General features: G+C 47.8%; 1 long non-coding RNA gene across 1 annotated transcript; it reads right to left on the bottom strand.

Annotated features, from left to right (window-relative positions):
- Nucleotides 1-1,179: 1,179 nt before the first annotated feature.
- LOC121100145 lies at nt 1,180-10,993 on the bottom strand. The gene is made up of 2 exons (XR_005831890.1): nt 10,765-10,993; nt 1,180-1,230 (listed from the first exon to the last, which is right to left on the bottom strand). It is a non-coding gene; the product is annotated as an uncharacterized LOC121100145 (long non-coding RNA).
- Between the last annotated feature and the right edge of the window lie 1,474 nt (nt 10,994-12,467).

Below are 12,467 nucleotides of genomic sequence, written 5' to 3'. Positions count from 1 at the left end.
ACTTCATTGGACACCCCTGCCACTCCACCGTGTCTGGCGCTGCCACCAGCACCGCCATCAACTACCGCCAATCAGGTGCAGCTTAGGCATCCAGGGCGGCAGCGGATTTGATGGCTGTGTCCACGAGGTGAGCGGCGATGGCAACGCGGCAGCGGGAGCCATGATTTCTTCAGTGGCGAGTACAAGCGGTGAGTTCTGAGGTGGCAAGAGTGGCGCCGCGACAGTGGTGAGTCCGTGACGTTGCTGGCAGTGCGCGCGTCACTAATATCAGGGGCAGCCGTTTGTGGGCAGTGTAGGCAGCGTGGATGACATCAGAAGGCTAGAGCTATTAGTTCTGTTAGGGCAGTGCCATGGATGGATGTGGGGGCCATGGCAGGGTCCTGGCTGAGAATGGGATTTCGGCAGAGGGGACAGTGGAGTTGAGGGTGGCGGCTGCGGTGGGAAGGGTGGTGAGGTCCGGGCATTTCTGATGTTTGCCGCATCAATGACCTCAAGGGCTGTGTCAGCGGCAGCGTGGTCCCCTCCATTCGGCCAGGACATCAGGTGCATCAGCGACCATGGGGTTTTGGGTCGGTGAGTTCTGGGGGCGTCAACACCAGCAAGGTGACGGCGGTGGCAAGGAGTGCCCATGTGGCAGGGCACACCAAATCTTTATGGATACATTCCTCACGACGTGTAATTGTAGGTTATTGTTCTCTCTTGCTGCTCTAAGTTATCAATGATTATATAGTTTTGATTGTATAATTTGTATTATAGGATGTCTATAATATATATTTAAATATTATGTTTCATATGTTATATTAATTACTGAATATACTGCTGCAATGAAAATGAAGGTCTAAATATGTTTTCAAATAGGTATTTTCGTTTTGTTCCGTTAAAAGCTAAGAAGAGAAGTTACTGGATTGTAGGATAGTTCTCTTTTTATTTTTCTTTGTGGCGGAGAGCTGCATACTTTTTCCACAGCGTATCGTGCACCACTTTCCTTCACATCTTAGCTAACGTTTGTTATTTCTGTCTTTGATACTGAGCCTCTAAGCAGCGGTGAGCATCTTCAGTGTTGTCGATTTGCATTTCCCTGATGATTATTGATGTGGAGCATAATCTTTGCGGAACTGTTGACTGTCTCTGTGTCTTCTGCATAATGATCCGTTGGAAAATCCTTCCACTTTGTTTGTTTTGTTGTTGTGATTGAGTTGTAGGAATTCATTCTATATATTGGAAAGTCACCTTTATCAGATTTATGAGTAGCTATATCTTCTTTCTCCCAGTGAGTCCTATGGCTATTCTAAATGGTTGGCAGGAGCTTTTAGTAACTTAATCTTGCTTTTACTGCATCTTGTGCTTGGAGACTCAAAAACACCTGGGAGCTGCAATGGACTGTCCCCTGCGGCAGTTTCAGGTCTATTTCAAATGACGACATGTTTTGATAAGATAGTGGTATGAAATTCGTATTTTTCATTTTCCCAGCATTGTAAAGGGACTTCCTTCCTTGTATATTCTTGGCTCCTTGGTCATAAGGTACTGACCATAGATGTGTGGGTTTACTTCGGGCTCTCTGTTCTGGTGATCTGTGTATCTGCTTTGATGCCAGTATGCCAGCAATCAGTAGAGCTCTGTAATAGAATCTGAAACCAAGGAGCATGATGCCTCCAGCTTTGTTCTTTCTTAAGATAGCTTTGACTCTTCAGAGTACTTTTGTGGTTTCCATACACATTTTAAAGATTCTGTGCTATAATTATGTCTGTGAAAAATATTATGAATTTTGATGGGAATTGCATTGAATCTGTAAATGGCTTTGGGTGGTATAGACATTTTAACACTATTAATTCTTCTAATCCATGGGCGTGGAGTGTCCATTAACCTTTGTCTTTGGTGTCTCTCCTTATGTCTTAGAGTTGTCAGTAGAGAGGCTTTCATCTCCTCAGTTAAATTTGTCCCTAAGTCTTTCGGGTTTTTGAGGCAGTAGTAAATATGATTGTTTTTATGTTTATTTCTCATTGATATGTGTTAGTGTGTAAAAATGCAACACATTTTTATGCATTTTGTACTATGCCACTTTCCAATTTGTTCAATAGGTTTTTTTGTCGTTGTGTTTAGGTTTTTACATATAATATCATGTCATCTGAAAAGAGTGACCTTCACTTCTTGTTTTCCAGTTTGGATGCCTTTTATTGATTTATCTTTCTTGTGTAATTGCTCTGGCTAGATTTCCAGTATTGCAGTTACGCTTGGCCAACGTGGGTCTGAACTGGGCAGTCTGCTTTACTGGGTTTTTCAGTAAATACAGATGTTGCTCTAAATGTATTTCGTAATAGTTTTTGTTATTTCTTTCAGATTTTTATTTAAGTTTTAGTTAGTTAAGGTGGCCTTATAAGTGACCTGCTGCCACCTTTGGAGGCTCAGAGTGGGACGGGTCTGCTGTGGCGCATGTGGCTGTTACCCTGGGGCCAGGAAGGAGGAGGAGAAGCGTTCACGACCCTCTGGGACACCCACGGCCTGCCCCGCAGCCCCTGTTGGTTCCAAGAGGGAGGTGGTCTGGACCAGCCTTTTTCCACCTGTAGTGTGGAAGAAATAGCGGCGACTTGCACGCTCATCTGATGGTGCATGAGCATCACTGGTGAGAGCCCGCTAGTGGTTGCCCGTGAGGTGCTTGTGGCAGACGTGAAGCCCGGGGAACCACTACTCTGGACCCCACCTACTCAACTGTGGAAGCGAGGCCCTGGGCAGGCAAGCCCGGAGCAGGTACAAGGCAGTGCACATAGGGGCAGGGCACCTGACAATTTGTCACTTGCAGAGCGCCCGCATGACCCGCTATCCAGCATGAGCTCGCTCCCAGCCAGGTGACTGGCGGAAAAGCAGCAGGTGAGAGCCACCTTGGAGGCCCGTGTCGATTTCCTTCGCTTGAAAACCCTGTGGCTCAGAGGAGAACTCTTACACTGGGGGATTCCTGCACCCTGAGGTCCTGAGGCACCCAGAAGGCCCAGAGTGACATCAGTGGGCAGCAGCAAGGGCGAGGGTGGGGGCCAGCGGGACCTGCATCTCTATCAGTTGAGATTCCACTGAAGGAACCTGGGGCTCTGGTCCTCTCCTTCACTGATACCGCCATTCACAGGATAATGGAGCCTGAGCCTCTCTTGGGGGCTTGAGCTTCTGGCTTGACAAGATGCCTTTAGCATGAACTGGGTCCTATCCAGAGTGTGCGGGTCTTCACATGTGGCTGCCTTTCCCTGCACACCTGTGCCCCCACCACCTCCGGGGCATCATCTCTCCCCCAGGCCACACTCTACACAGTCCCAAGTCCTGAGTGCCCAGCCTGAGCTGGAGTTGGTGCCCCCCTCACGGCTTGAGTCTCCAGCTCAGATGGCAAGCTGGAAGCATCTTACGATTGCTGCTCTGGCTAGACTCTGCCCTAGAAGCTGTTTCACTGCGGCTGCGAACACTCCATTCCCGGCCTGACTTCCTCCCATGCCTGAAGCCCCAGCTGCCGCGGAGCCTGAGGAGACTGGAGGCACGAAGAGGCGGCAGTGTGACCATCCCACATGAAAGGTTTCCCAAGCTTTCAGTTGAGACACTGACACTCAGGAAGCCCCCGGCCGCTAGGCTAGACTTCAGGCGAAAGATGGTGGCACAGAGCTATGGATAAGACAAATGATAGTGGTTCCAGAAAAGATTCTCCAGCGGCGGGCTATTTGCTGTCAGCTATGAATGTGGAACTCAATGTGTTTTTAACAGATTATTGGGAACAAAAAAAGAGAAAGAAAAACTCAATGAAAATCATAAATCGATTCTAAATGGCCACAGGGCCAGCTGCCTTTGCACTTGCATAGGCGGTGCACCACCCAGAGCTCATAGCCTATGACTGCCCCCTCACTCTCTGTGACCCTCCTCCTCACAGCAGCGCTCTGACGACCATCCCCTGTCAGCCCCATGCATCCACGGAGTCGTCTAGCAGAAGAGAGAAGCCAGAGGAAATTGCCAGGCCTTGACCCTTGTGAGCCGATGTCTGAAGCTATTCACCCGGTGGTTGATGACACCGGGCCAACCAGCACCACGAAAGGCAAGCGAAGAAGAAGGTTTGAAGGTTTTGACGAAGGCTTCAGCATGACCGACAGAAAACTGAAATTTGAGCGCTGTGGCGTTGCGCAGATATTTGAGCTTGTGTTGTGTGAGCCGTGTGAGTGTGTCTCAGCAATGTGGAAAGTAACTTTTTGCAAACCTTCTGATGAAACAGCCCTACCTAAAGGGATTGGCCAGATGCCTCTTGTTAAATGGCTCGATAGTGGCTCCTCTTGTCTAGAGCTTCAGGTTTGCCAAAATGTCCCTTGTAATGGCTTAAGTCAATCATCCTATCACATTCTGCTAATTAAGTTATTTCTATGTTCAACCTGGAGCCACATGGAAGGAATCGAATCTTGGTTTTACCACTTATTTGCTCTGTGACCCTGGGCAGCTGATGTAACCCTCTGAGCCCCAGTTTCCTTGTTAGTGACCAGGGTAAATCGCAGGTCTTTCCTTCGGAGGGTTTTTGTGCAGAGTAATGGAGAAGGGCCTGGCTCGTGGTCAGTGCTCAGTATGCCTTGATTGTTACTGTACTTGTTAACGTGTTGTAGTGGAGTTGTTACCCCTTGCCTCCGCCTCTAGACTTCACGCTCCAGGAAGGCAGAGACCCTATCTGTCTTCACTTGTTTGCTCTGCAGACTTGGTGGAAGAAACAATGAATCCGTGCGTGTAGACATACTCTTTTAACCACAGCGATGATAAAACAAAGAATTTCACACATAAATTAAAAATAGATTTGGTCCTTTGCCATTTCAGAATGTGTTGACTGAATAATACTCTTTAAAAAGCTGAATAATACCCCAATGCCTGAGGGCGCTGTTGGTTATCCAGCGGATCCTCTGTGGATGGGCGTTGAGTGGCTTGCTTTTGCTGTGACGCCCTAGGGGGTGTAATAGACATCGCTTTCCTGTGTGTTTGCGCACTTCCTGCCTTCCAATCAGACAGCAGATTCCAGGGTTTGTTGCTGTTGGAGTAAAGGGGTTTGGGATTTGGATCTCGCCTGCCTGTTTCTCTCCTGAGCTGTTGAATGTTTCACATTCCTCCTGAGGCTGAGGGAGAGAGAGAGCCGGTGGTGCATTTCAGGGGAGGAACGGTGGATGGCTCCGTCTTACTGGTGTCACGGGGTAGCATTTGGGTGACTGTAGGGAGGGTGATCGTTCTCCAGGCACCACGACTATGCACCCTTGGGTTTGAATACAGCCTGCTGGGGCCTGTCTTGGAAGATGTTTGCCTTGTGTACACACACGTCCGCCTGCTTCTCTCTACAGATAGGTGGCTGTGTATTAGTCCCATTTTCTTTTTTTTTTTTTAAGATTTTATTTATTTATTCGCAGAGAGAGAGACAAAGCGAGAGGAGGGAACACAAGCGGGGGAGTGGGAGAGGAAGAAGCAGGCTCATAGTGGGTGTAGCCTGATGTGGGGCTCAATCCCGGAGCCGCGGTTACACCCTGAGCTGAAGGCACATGCTTACCGCTGTGCCACCCAGGTGCCCCATTAGTCCCATTTTCATGTGACAATACTGTGCAGCAGTATCTCCCAACTTCCTTCCAAGTTCTCAACTTCAATAGTGAACCATTTGTTTCATGCTACCGGGTCAGCAGATGACTCCGCTGAACTTGGCTGGGTTTTGGGGCACAGGCTGGACATCAGGCTTTGAGTTGGGTGCATATCTGCCCTACATATCTTCATCACATGATAACCAGGCCGATGGGCAGTGGCGTTTCTCTGGTGGACGGCAGATGCTAGGGAGTTCAATGGGAACCCGGTGCGTCAGAAAGTCTCTTTTATGAACTCGGGTGGTGATTCCTTCTGCTTTCTGTTGGTCCAAGCAAGTCACGGCCAAGACCCAACGTCAGGTACAAAGACATGTACTGCCCGATGGCGGCCGAGAGGGAGGGAGTACATGTTTCCCGAGCTGCTGACACAGCCTATCACAATCAGGTTTGGAGGGGCAGGTTGGAGTCCAGGTGGAGGGTCCACCCAGAGAGGGCGTTGAGCCTTGTGGGGCCTGATTTGTGTGGGACACATCAGGCAGGAGCTTCTCTACGGAGGAGACCTGGTTAGAGTTGATGACCCAACAGGCAGTTCATGTGGGTGAGCCTTAGTTTTACCCATCTGGAAAATGGGCATAATGTGCCCCCTCTGGCAGAGCTGCTGTGAAACAAAGCTAGATGTTGTGTAAACAGGTATTTCGATGTCTGTGATGTGAGGTGTGAAGGTGAGGCACCATTGTGTTGATTAATTTTTTTAAAAGATTTATTTATTTATTTGAGAAGAGAGAGGACGGGGGAAGGGCAGAGGGAGAGGGAGAGAGGGTCTCAAGCAGGCTCAGGCGTGAGGCTCAATCCCCGACCGGAACTGAAATCAGAAGTCAGACACTTAACCAGCTGTCCCCACCCAGGCGCCCCTTGATTGATTTTTGGTTTGGATTCGGTTTACAGTTTCTCAGGCTGTGGTACATGCAGCCAGTGGGGCGGGAGCCCATGAGGCCAGGGAGGCTATGGAGGGGTCAGATTTCCAGTCAGATCCCAGCTCTGGCCTTGTGGGTCATGTGACCTTCCACCAGTCTCCTGACCTCTCTGAGCCTCAGTTTTCCCATCTGTAAAGTGAGTGTAGGATCCATGCTTTTGACTGTTAGCAGGAAGGGCTGTGCGACGCACGCAGCGTGGCAGCTCTGCTGCTGGTGCCTGTGAGCATGGAGCTAATGGAGTCCGGACTGGGGTGGAGACGTTTGGAATTCTGCAGAATGGGATATTCTGAGTACCCCTTGGGAATATTGTGGGGAATCTGCATTCAGACTGCCTGGTTCAAACCCCAGCACCACCACTCTCCAGCTGTGTGACTTTGGGCCTGGCAGTTAAACCTTTTGTTCCATTAGTTTCCTCATCTGTAAAATGGGAATAATACTAGCGTCTGCCTCATTCACTGGGATAATACGCATGTGCTAGTGAATGTACATGCGTCATCTTCTATTATCTCAACTAATTATTAGTCCGAGAAAAGGCCCGAGGGTTGCTTCTGGTCCTGGTACCCACAGGGTCTTGGGGCAAGGGTGGGGAAAGGGATCTGGGACCTCTGCCCCCTTTGCTGCAGTTGGAGGGCTGTCTGTTAATGGGTCCCCGTTGATAGGGGCTTCTGCTGGGTAGGGGTTTCTGAAGGAAGCTGGGTGGGGCAGGTAGAGGTTCTGGGGTGCCCCATGGGATTCCTGTGTGACCCACGCAGGTTGCTTCACCTCTCTGAGCGTTCCTCATCTGTAAGGTGAGTCTCAGAAGGGCCAAGGTGTCACTGGAGGCACGAAAGGCCAGTCTTTGACCTGTGTGAGAGCCTGGTGGCTTTCAGGACCTCTGTGCCTTCAGAAGTTTGGGGTTGGGGCACCCAGGTGCTCGGTCAGTTAAGCATCTGACTCTTGGTTTTGGCTCAGGTCATGATCTCAGGGTTGTGAGATCAAGCCTCACATCACTCCATGCTCAGTGGGGAGCCTACTTGGGATTCTCTCCCTCTCCTTCTCCCCCTGCCCTTCCCCCTGCTTGTGCATGCTCCCCCAAAAAAATAAATAAATAAAATCTTTAAAAAGAAAAAAGTTAGGGGTTAATGACTGAGGCTGCCTTTGTTCTACTTGCTGAGGATCGGCTTTTGAGAACAGTGCTATTATTTAGAGTAAAATAAAACCAAGAAGTAGAGAGTAAAAAAAGACAGTAGTTAGAGATACAGAAGGATACTTTATCACTCTTAAAGTGTATCCAACAACAGGATCTAACAATTATAAATATCTACCACCTCCAACGGGAGCAGCCAACTATATAAGCCAACTGTTAACCAAAATAAATAAACTTACTACTAATAATACTTTAATAGTAGGGAACCTCAACACTCCACTCTCAGCAATAGACAATCTAATCAGAAAATCAACAAAGAAACTAGAGCTTTGAATGACACACTGGACTAGATGGACCTCATACATACATTATACAGAACATTTCACCCTAAAACAACAGAAATTTATTCTATTGGAAGTCACACAGAACTTTCTCCAGAATAGATAACATACTGGGTCATAAATCAGGTCTCAACCAAAACCAAAAGATTGAGATTATTCCTTGCATATTCTCAGACCATTATGCTTTGAAACTGGAACTCAATCACAAGAAAAAAATTGGAAGAAACTCTCAAACACTTGGAAGCTAAAGACCATCTGACTTAAGAATGTTTGGGTAAACCAGAAAATCAAAGAAGAGCTTAAGCAATTTATGGAAACAAAGAAAATAGCGTCAGACCAAAAAACTATGGGATACTGCAGGCGGTCGTAAGGGGAAATAAATGCGTTATCCAAGCCTCACTCAAAAAAATAGAAAAACCTGGGAAGATGGAGTTAAGATGGCAGAGGAGTAGGGGTCCCCTTTTTCAGCTGGTCCCCTGAGTCGAGCTGGATAGGTACCGGACCATCCTGAACACCCACAGAATCAGCCTGACATGCAGGAAGATAGCATCTGGATCTCTACAAATGAACATTTGCTACTGAGTATTGAGATACAAAGCAGGGAGCCATGAATCCGCCACAGATATTGGAAGATAAATGGAGGTGAGCCACTGCATTCAGCCACTGGGAAGCACTAACCACCTGCACTGGGGAGAAGGCTGACTTGCGGACTGGCATCTGTGAGAGAGGCAGACTGAAACCATGAGCCGGGAGAACGTGTGACCCGTCTGAAAACAGAGCTCCAGTGCACACGAATCACACTGAAAGCGAGTCCTGGAGCACGCGGAGGCGGCAGGTGGCTGGCGGTGTTAGAAACACAAGGGACGAGACATGCCAGCCCTGGAAGTGAGGGCTAGGGCGCTGGGTGTGGGCGCACCATCCCGGGACGCTGTAGGGTTGGCATCACCAACAGAAACAGAGTTAAAGTGGCCAGAAAAGCTCAGTGGAGAGCGGTTGTGATCCCTCTGTTCTGAGACAGAGGCTGAGATTTGGCCACTGCTGCTCTGACTCTCAGAAGAGGCACAGCAAGCCGCCAGAGAACAAAGCCTGGAAATACCACTCACAGTGGGCCCATCCCCATCCCCCTACGGGGACAGGGAGACTCTACCCAAACAGGGTTGCCTGATATGTCACAGCGCGGCAGGCCCTCCCCCAGATGGCAGGCTAAAAATCAAGAAGCCCACATCCCTAAGATCCCTATAAAACAAGTGCACACTGCCTGGGTCCTGGTCAATAATTTGGGCTCTGGACAACCCCATAACCTCTCCTCATCAGACTGTTGAGAAGGAGAAATCCCCCAGCAAAGAAAAAGACAATGAGTCTGTGGCCTCTGCCACAGAACTAACGGATATGGATATAACCAAATTCAGAAATGGAGTTCAGAGTAACAACGGTCAAGATGATGTATAGACTTGAAAAAATATAAGCGAAAATATTAACGAGAATATAAGAATCTCTAAGGGCGGAAGCGACAGTGAATCAGAGAAATTAAAAATTCAATGAATCAAATGCAGTCAAAACTAGAGGCTCAGGCGCTAGGGTGAATGAGGCAGAAGAACATATTGGTGAATTGGAGGATGGGTGGTAGAAGAAAAAGTGAAAATAGAAGCTGGACTTAAAAAAAATCCATGCCCACGAATGTAGGTTGCGGAGATTACTGACTCAATGAAACGATCCAAGGTCAGAATCATCAGCATCCCGAGGAGTGGAGAAAACAGAGGTCTAGAAGAGATATTTGAACAAATTGTAGCTGAAAACTTCCTAATCTAGCAAAGGAACAAGCTTTCATGTCCAAAGACGCAGAGAGGACCCCTCCCAAGCTCAACCACATGACAAACTGTGCCAAAGTCACGTCATACTGTATTCGCAAATATTGGATCCAAGGATACAGAACTGAAAGCAGCCAGGGCAAAAGCTCTCACGTACCAAGGCAAAGGTATCAGAATTATGTCAGACCTGTCTACACAGACCTAGAGAGATGAGAGAGGGTTGGGAGGGCATTTTTAAAGCTCTTTCAGAGAAAGACATGCAGCCAAGGATCCTTTATCCAGCAAGGCTGTCATTCAGAATTGATGGAGACATAAAGACCTTCCAGATTCACCAGTCACTGACCAATTTTGTAACCACGAAACCAGCCCTACAGGAGATATTAAAGGGGTTCTATAAAAGTAAAAATGTCCCAAGAGTGATACAAAACAGAAAGCTACAATCTATAGAAATAAAGACTTTACAGGAAACATGACATCATTAAATCATATCTCTCAATAATCAGTCTCAATGTAAATGGCATAAATGCTCGCATAAAACACCACGGGTTGCAGATTGGATAAAAGACATGACCCATCCATTTGCTGTCTCAGAATCATTTTGAACCTAAAGATACATCAGACTGAAAGTAAAGGGATGGAATGCCATCTTTCATGCCAATGGACCTCAAAAGAAAGCTGGGTAGCAATTCTCATATCAGACAGATTAGATTTTAAACTAAAGACTATACTTAGAGATACAGAAGGGCACTATATCATTCTTAAAGAATGTATCCAACAAGTTATATATGACAATTAGAAATATCTATGCCCCAACAGGGAGCAGAAGATATACAAGCCCACTCTTAACCAGAATAAAGAGACATATAGATAAAAATCGTTAATAGTAGGGGACCTCAACACTCCACTTTCACCAATAGATAGATAATTGAGTTGTAGGACTATATATTGGAAAGTCACCTTTTATGAGATTTATGAGTAGCAAGTCTTTTCTCCCAGGCGGTAGGTTGCCTCTTTATTTAGTTGGTGATTTTCATGGTTGGGCAGGAGCTTTTTAGTTTCTTGTAGCTTCGCTTATTTACTTTTGCTTTTACTGCCTTGGCTTTTGGAACATGATCCAAAAAAAAAAAAAAAAATTCACGCCTGAGTAGTACGTAGGGCAGCTTTGTCCCTATGTTTCCTGCGAAGAGTTGTAGGTTTCAGGTCTTATATTCAAATTTTGAATTCATTTTGAGTTAATGTTTGTGTCAAGTGTAAGATAGTGGTACAGATTCATTGTTTTGCATGGGTCTGTTCAGTTTTTCCAGCACTGCTTAGTAAAGGGACTGTCCTTTCCCCCAAGATAGTGGTACGGATTCATTGTTTTGCATGGGTCTGTTCAGTTTTTCCAGCACTGCTTAGTAAAGGGACTGTCCTTTCCCCCTTTTATATTCTTGGCTCCTTGGTACTGGACCGTAGATGTGTGGGTTTACTTCCGGGCTCTGTCTTCTGTTCTGGTGATCTGTGTGTCTGCTTTGATGCCAATATGCCAGCAATCAGTAGAGCTTTGTAATAGAGTTTGAAACGAGGGAGCACAGATTTTTATGCATTTTGTACCGTGCCACTTTACTGAATTTGTTCAATAGGTTTTTTTTGTGGTTGTGTTTAGGGTTTTCTATATATAATATCATGTCATCTGAAAAGAGTGACCTTCACTTCTTGTTTTCCAGTTTGGATGCCTTTTATTGATTTATTTTTTCTTGTGTAATTGCTCTGGCTAGGATTTCCAGTATTGCAGTTGATGCTTGGCCAACGTGGGTCTGAACTGGGCAGTCTGCTTATTACGTGGGTTTTTTCAGTAAATAGACATTGCTCTTAATGTATTGTCCGTAAAGTTTTTCTTTGTTATTTCTTTTCAGATTTTTATTTAAGTGTTACTTAAGGTGGCCTTATAGGTGGCCTGCTGCCACCTTTACCGTGAGTGGAGAGTGGGATGGGTGCACTGCAGCTCAGGGTGGCTGTTACGCTGGGGTCAGGGAAGGAGGAGGAGAACATTCCAGCAACCCTCTGGTGACACCCACGGCCTGCCCCGCAGCCCCTCGGTGTGGTTCCAAGAGAGGGAGGTGGTCCTGGGCCAGCTGACCCCTGTTTCCTTCCGAAACCTGTAGGTGTGAAGAAATAGCAGCACTGTGAGCTCATCCGGATGACGTACGACATCAAGCCCCAGCTTCCGTGGCACTGGAGGCGGCGCCTCCCTCTGACGTCAGTGGTGCGCTGCCTCAGGAATTGAGGTGGCATCGCGGGAGGCGGCATCAACAGATTCGGCCTCGGCGCTGGAGGTGGATGCGGCGGCGGTGTGGGCAGCGGCAACGAGGGCTACGGTGAGTTCCCAAGTGGCATGGGCTGCGACGCAAGGGGCTGTGAGGGTGGTGATGCAAGGGGCGGTGAGGGTGGTGACGGCAGCGGCGGGGAGTTCCGTGGTCGTGCTGTGGCGCGAGTGTTGATTTCCGTGGTGTTGACGGTGGTGGCGCGTCAGTGAGGTCAGGGCCCTGGTGGCAGCGGCACCTGCATTGTAGGTGTGCAGTGACGTTAAGGGCAGTGGAGTCGTGGGTTCCCTGGCGGGGAAGAGGATGGCATGGTTGGTTAGGGCTCTGAGTTCCAGGCGGCCGTGAGGGTGAGGATTG

This window comes from Ursus maritimus, unplaced genomic scaffold, assembly GCF_017311325.1.
Source record: "Ursus maritimus isolate PB19 unplaced genomic scaffold, ASM1731132v1 scaffold_34, whole genome shotgun sequence".
Classification (NCBI taxonomy): Eukaryota; Metazoa; Chordata; class Mammalia; order Carnivora; family Ursidae; genus Ursus; species Ursus maritimus.
This window is presented reverse-complemented; position numbering and strand designations above follow the sequence as displayed.